This window comes from Anopheles coluzzii, chromosome 3 (assembly GCF_943734685.1).
Source record: "Anopheles coluzzii chromosome 3, AcolN3, whole genome shotgun sequence".
Taxonomy (NCBI): Eukaryota; Metazoa; Arthropoda; class Insecta; order Diptera; family Culicidae; genus Anopheles; species Anopheles coluzzii.
In genome coordinates this window covers 58341531-58349281 of record NC_064671.1, presented here as the reverse complement: position 1 = coordinate 58349281, position 7751 = coordinate 58341531, and the positions used below count along the sequence as shown (strand labels likewise).

Genomic DNA, 7751 nt, shown 5'->3' with positions numbered 1-7751 from the left:
AGAACCGTTCAAATACGTGCAAATTAATCTCTTATAACACGTCTTTTACAATGTGTAATGTGTCAGCCACTATGTGGCTGACGTGGCCCGATCGGAAAAAAAACCGGCCAGCCACATAGTGGCTGACGTGGCAGACAACGTGTTAAGCAAGTTTTTCAGAGTGACCATGTGTAGTTCTATCGATTTTCGATCGAATATCGGTTTACAATTGAGCACACTAAAACTCAATTTTTCGAACCAAAAATCAAATATTTTTCTAAGTATTGACCATTCAACCATAAAATTGGAATTTAATAAAATTTATGGGTGAATATAAAGTTGTTTAAACTGAAAATTACCGAATTTGATTTAGATTTCCTACCGAAAACCTCTAAAAACAACCTGGTCACTCCGCGCCAGCAACCGGTCTGTTGAAATCAATTGCTCCTAGTCAATAATCCATTGCTCGTAATCAAAAATAGAGGATGCTAGTCAAGAATCTAATACGACTATTCAAAAAAAGTATGCGGCTAGTCTTAACTCAATTGGAAAACCCTGTATGTGAGAAACGGAAAATGTTGTCCTTACACATTGGTGTGATGTTGCTGGCCTGTGCTAAGTAGGGAACCATATACAAAACATTCCGTTAATTTAAAATGCACTTAGTACGATGATTAACAGTGACAGCAAAAGTTTGCGATGATTTCCCTTTTTTTTTTGGAGAATTTCCCGGTTTTCCCGGTTTTTCCCGGACAAATAAAATTCCCGGTTTTACCGGTTTTCCTGGTTGAGTGGCCACCCTGATTTTAGAAACCAATGGTTTCTTAGTGACACAAATTGTATTTGCCAGATTGTGGAAGCTAAGGAGACACATTCTTCTTTAGTTGTCGTTGGTATGCATTATGAGTCAAAAGAGGATATGTTTAAGCTTTCTGCAAAGGACCATATTTCTGAAATAGAACTATCGTCCACAAGTTTAAATATTTATAACGGTTTTCAGCCCAGAAATTCCAAAAAATACAACATTTTTTCAATGACATCTTTTAACTGTCAAAATCAAAATCGTCGTAACTCGAGGGGGCCGTAACTCCGGGATCGCCTGTATACGCGAATTCGCATTTCGCGATTCCTCTAAATTTGACAGCTCCATGTGTTTTTTGCAAGTATTTTAATTCTTTGAAATATTTTATGCTCTTTTTGAATTTCCTTAATGTTCTTAATGCATTTTGCATTACATTTGTGCAAAAGATACCTGTTTTACAACAAAAAACTTAAATTCAAAACTCTGTGGCGATATTTATCAACCCACGAACCAGTAGTGTAAACTATTTTTACATAGGAATCCGCTATACGCGAAAACTCGAGATACGCTATTGTGCTCGCTCCCGTACGATAGCGTATATCGGAAAATGACTGAAGTCATAAATGCAATAAAAAAAAAACAAGATCAATACATTTTTTGATTCTATAACCTTTGTTATCTAACGCATATTACGCCAAAAACCTGATAGACGAATACTTTTTGCACGCCAGTCAAACGACTTTTTTTAGTTTTTAAAATGTTTTGGTTGTTATTGCACTATCGTAATGCTCATTTATTAGCAATGCGAGTGCATTGATGGTCCCTTTATCAAACCTCATCATTATTTTTAGTAGCCCATGCCAATTGCGGCCATTATTCGCCTTTTTCAACAAAATATTCAGCTAGACGAATACTATTTGGACTGACTGTAACTCAAAACGAATATGATCTGGGTGAACGGATAAAGAAGACCAGCGATATCCCTGAGAATAGCTGGAAGGATCGTACGGTACCCACAGAGTAAAGGGGAGAGACAGAAAGTATCGACTTTTTGAACCACTTTTTCATGGCCATTGTCATAGACAAAAACTATGAGCGAAATACTCCAGACAATCTGCCACAATTATAGTGCTTTTCGTTTTAAAAAAATCCCTTCGTCGTATATTGACTTAAATGCGACGATCACCCGACATATGGTTAACGTTCAATTGACGCACACACGACGTCGTAAATAATAACTGGCTGGGTTTTACTAAAACACTTTACAAATTTCAAAAATATCAGGAACTTTTCATTAAGTATAACATTTGACTCATTTTCCGTGTTATTCGCATATCCAGGCGAGGTCAAGTCCCGATGATCCCCGATAAACAGCGCTCCCCTGTACTTTCATTGTAAAATTCACATTGCGAAATGGAGTGACAACATTTATTCTTACCAACAATGAAACAGAACCATACGCGATTTTTCATGATATTATTCACCAACATTTTACAACAAAGTTTTAACAAAAATATTTAATGCAACACTACAGAAACTTGATGGGAAGAATGATACATACTCAGACACCATACTACCATTCGAAATTGTTCTGAGCAATACATTTTCAAAGAACTAACTTAACATAATACATAGTTGCACAAACAAAAACGTTCGTTTAACTATATCACAACTATATTCTTTTCACAAGGCAGCGAGCTTATTGTTTACACCAGGACAAGAGCAAGCACTTTCAACCAGATTAGTTGTCGCGAATTCTAAACATGGCGGACTTTTCTACATGCGATAAGCTATGTTGCTATCTAGCTTAGGCGGCGCTCTGGGACCAATCGAACGAGACAAACAAACACGACTCTGTTCGATAGGTGCTCTGTCAGCTGTTCGATGTCTTATAGACCTGTCATGATGCACTGCAATACGCCTTTCTTTTCGTCTCGAAAATGAAGCATTTTCATAGTTTAAATGAATATCCACCTACAGGGGGAAGATTCAACTCATAATTTACTACTTATTCACATCCATCATAACATAGAAATTATTCAAATTTAATATTGAAAAATGTAAACAAACGTCCATGCCAAAACACATACAGTGCATACACATGGATTATGTACACACAATAGTTTAATACGTTTCAATCCTTTATATATGATGTTATAATTGATTGAAAAGTTTAACAATAATTATTGATAGCTATTTTAAATATTTTGCACGCAATTTTAAGAAGATAAAGAGACAAACTACGTAAACAAACTTAAAAATGTCCCGAATTGAATTCTATCTACTGTAGCTGTGAAGCGTTTGACAGCCAAGGTACTCACAGCACAGGTGGGTACCGAACATCACAGACAGAATCAACTGACATGTTCGACTCGACGTTTGTCTTGTTTGTTTGTTTGTGTCAGACAGTGCACCTCCATATGATTATATGGGTTTGTTCGTGTCTGACCGTAGCAATAGACGATGCGCAATCTCAGATTGCGCATATATTTATCTGTCAAACGGGTCGGTTTGATATATTTATCTGTCAAAAAATATTTATATATCTCGGACATATAATCTTGAAAATTTATGCGCAATCTTGGCGCAATCTGAAAATGTATGGAAATGACGTTTATAGCTCAGGGTTGGCTACGCGAAATGACTTATGTTTTGATAAAACGAATATATGCGCAATCTGAGATTGCGCATCGTGTATTAATACGGTGATGTCGTGTTCGATTGCTGCTAGAGCGCCGCCTTAGCCGGCGCTCTAGCAACCATCGAACACGACATCAGACCAAGGTCTATGTAGGAACGAAATATCGTTACGTCAAGGTATGTATATTAGGACACGGTAATCGCTCATTCGGACCAAGGTGGATTAAAAATATCAGGTGGCGGAGTCTAGAGCATTTTGACAATTCGTCACTTGACGTAAGGTTTCCAGGATTATAATATTATTTACATTTTTTTAATTGGTTCATTTAATTTTTCCACCATTTTTTTTATTAAAATTACTTATCAATCTTCTTCGTTTTGGCTCAACAACCGTTATCGGTCAAGGCCTGCCTGTACCACTTATGGGGTTGGCTTTCAATGACTTTTTGGATTACTCCCCATAGCAGGATAGTCAGTCCTACGTATGGCGGCACGGTCTACTTGGGGCTTGAAACCATGACGGGCATGTTATTAAGTCGTACGAGTTAACGACTGTACCATGGGACCGGCTTATAAATATGTTACCATTAAAACAAAGATTAAGGTGAGTTATTCGGTGTTATTTAGTGAATTTATTGTTTATTGTATTTTCGACATATTTGAATTTACAAACTAAGAAATCATTCATTTTTCCTATTCTCATATTTTATCCTCATTATCATCTCGTACATGAACATGAACGATTTAAGTAAGATTAGAAATCTTGTTCATATGATTTTAAAATTCGTGACAAAACAAATCATCTACTCTTTTGTTAATACAGATGGTCGCCGAGATACACGGTACCTCTCAGGCAGCGGTAAAATCTTGTTGTGCGCAAAATTGTTGCTGGCAAAATGTATGGATGTTGCCGGCAAATGTATGGATGGAACTTTGTTGCCGGCCAAATTGAAAGAAATTTGATTTTTGTCTGACAACATTTTCTATTTACCTTGGTCATGGTAATCGGGTTTATGAAATGAAACAGCAGCAGTGTGCGTTTTGTTGACATCCGACATCAATTTGTAAGGCCCGTGTCTGTGCTCCATCGGATGCGATTTTATCGGAAGGCCTGTCAAAATTTTATATGGGATTTGACAGACAACGTCGGACGTGCGATTTCGTCGTACGACGGAATCAAAAAATTTTGATTTCGTCGGACGCCGCATCCGATTCTATCTGTCAAACTAAATGTGTGGTGTTTTGTAGGAACAATCTCAAATTAATTTTTCATAATCGTTATATTATTCAAATCATCCAATTAATCGCAATATTATACGAAAAAGCGTTTGACAGCACGTGCGATAAAATCGCATGCTATGGAGCACAGACACGGGCCTAATTGAAGCATTTATAATACATTCTTTGGTGTATACAGTTTGGAGGCAGCTCGGGACCGGACGGTTGCCGGTTAATCGATATGCACGGATAATAGTCCAAGAAATGTCGAATTCATATAAAAATGATACAATTCACTAGTTTTATGATTAATTCACTTGGAATCAATCGATTAATCGTTAGTAGAATATTATATGAATCAATAACTGTTAGTTTAACAGCTGTTCATGATCAAAAAAGAATTTAGAAAATACCTCTAGACACTACAGAGCTGCACAAAAAACTGGTTGCCCACGTACGTTTGAACAGCTATCACATTTATGCACACGGTTAAGCCGCCCGCCGGTTAATCCGCCCCCGGATAATCGTCGTTCTACTGTATATTATTTTTTCAATTCTTTATTCAACAAATGAATGATGAAAAATAAACTCTGAACTGTTAATTGGCTAAGTTTTGACGCTAAACAATGTCAAAGCGAAATGTTGTAAGCAACATTCATAGACCACCTCAGCGATATGTTTCCGAGCAACAATGTTGCGCGCAACAACATTGGACTGCTGCCTTATACGCGGATTCGAAGATACGCGCCCGCTTGGCAAAGAGTAACTCATTTTGATGCCTCTCGCTACCCTTACCGCTTGGCAAAATACCCGCTTGGCAAAATGTCGCGCGACATGCATGCTTGAAATCGATGCTTGTTAACATTTTATTTCAAGCATCGTGAGTGTCCCAGCGTGAGCGCTGAGCGCACCTCCCCTCATTCTCAATGCCGCGTTTTTGGTTAATCCTCGCTCCCACCCTTTCTTTCCTTCTCTCAACGGACCTACCATTCCCGCGAGCGTAGGCCGACCAAAAAATTCCAGGAAATTCCTACAGTAAGTGTGCAGTTTTTTATTCACAGTACTGTTTGGCAAAATATCAATTCTTGATGGTGCGCGCTAGGCGAACAAAACGTTAGCTGCTGCACCACCGATGGTGCGTGCTGTTGGAAGGAAAAACACTTGCTGTTTGATGCGTTTGCTTGAGGAATGAAAGATAAATCGAGCATTAGAATGGTGAACAAAACTAGTACTATTTAAAACTTACCGATCACGCAGATATTTTAAATTAAACGGCGACTCTGTATGCCCGATCCATCTGCTTTGATCTGTTATCAGGAGCTTTGGTAATGCAATAGCTAGGTGTGATGGAAAATAATAGAAAAATAAACAAACATTGAAAGCAGTACGATTGTTTGAACACAAACATCATTTGGAAGATTCTTCTTCTTATGCATGCACTTACCCGTAGATCATGTAACAAAACATACTACATTTACGTCTGCGTTGACATCTTTCACGATTAACTTAACCACTTTTCTATTATCATTTCATAATTTTCGCTGCCTCTTCCGGCACCGATCATTCCCATATGAAATTTGCATTCGTTCTGGCAATGAGTTTCGAACGATCACAACACAGCGCGAGAGTGAAGAACACAAAGTAAATGGCACTATGTACAAGTGTTGATCATATGGTCAAAATAAAGTATAATGGAATTTATTTTGCTTCAAATGAATTGGTTTTATTCTGATTAAAAATTCAAATATTGTTATCAGTCTAGTTGTGAACGTTTAAAATTTTGATGAAGTGAATACATCATTACCAGATAAATGAAACGACAATCGACGCATTTTGACCATACCGAATTATGATCGTCTTTACACATAGTGTCATCTCTGGTGCTTCAGGATCTCACGCTCAGAGCAAAAATTCTCGCAAACTTCGCAACGGTGGGAGCGTTCAGCTGTGGAGGGCTGGAGGAGTGCGAGTGTGTGTCTCATGCACATAGCGAAATTTTGGTCAACACCTCGATGGTGGGAGCGTTTTTCCATGGGATGGGGTAGTGGAGTGCGAGTGTGTCGCATGATTCCTTTAAAACTAAGGCCAGGGGTAGCGAAAGGCATCAAAATGAGTTACTCTTTGCCAAGCGGGTATCGCGCGACATGCATGCTTGAAATCGATGCTTGTTAACATTTTATTTCAAGCATCGTGAGTGTCCCAGCGTGAGCGCTGAGCGCACCTCCCCTCATTCTCAATGCCGCGTTTTTGGTTAATCCTCGCTCCCACCCTTTCTTTCCTTCTCCTCAACGAACCCACCATTCCCGCGAGCGTAGACCGATCAAAAAATTCCAGGAAATTCCGACAGTAAGTGTGCAGTTTTTTATTCACAGTACTGTTTGGCAAAATATCAATTCTTGATGGCGCGTACTGGCGATCAAATCGTTGGCTGCTTGCTCCACCGATGGCGCGTGCTGTTGGAAGAAAAACACTTGTTGTTTGATGCGTTTTCCTGAGGAATGAAAGATTAATCGAGCATTAGAATGGTGAACAAAACTAGTACTATTTAAAACTTGCCGATCACGAAGATATTTGAAGTTAAACGGAGACTCGGTATGCCCTATCCATCTGCTTTGATCTGTTATCAGAAGCTTTGGTGATGAAATAGCTACGTGTGATGGAAAATAATAGAAGAATAAACAAACATTAAAAGCAGTACGATTGTTAGAACACAAACATCATTTGGAAGATTCTTCTTCTTATCCATGCACTTACCCGTAGACCATGTAACAAAACATACTGCATTTACGCGTGCGTTGACATCTTTCACGATTAACTTAACCACTTTTCTATTATCATTTCATAATTTTCGCTGCATCTGCCGGCACCGATCCTTCCCAAATGAAATTTGCATTCGTTCTGGTGATGAGTTTCGAACGATCACAACACAGCGCGAGAGTGAAGAACACAAAGTAAATGGCACTATGTACAAGTGTTGATCATATGGTCAAAATAAAGTATAATGGAATTTATTTTGCTTCAAATGAATTGGTTTTATTCTGATTAAAAATTCAAATATTGTTATCAGTCTAGTTGTGAACGTTTAAAATTTTGATGAAGTGAATACATCATT

At 38.3% G+C, this 7751-nt stretch overlaps 1 long non-coding RNA gene across 1 annotated transcript; it reads right to left on the bottom strand.

Moving 5' to 3' along the window:
- Nucleotides 1–5666: 5666 nt before the first annotated feature.
- Nucleotides 5667–7145, bottom strand: LOC120959333 (uncharacterized). The gene is made up of 2 exons (XR_007452607.1): nucleotides 5886–7145; nucleotides 5667–5819 (listed from the first exon to the last, which is right to left on the bottom strand). It is a non-coding gene; the product is annotated as an uncharacterized LOC120959333 (long non-coding RNA).
- Between the last annotated feature and the right edge of the window lie 606 nt (nucleotides 7146–7751).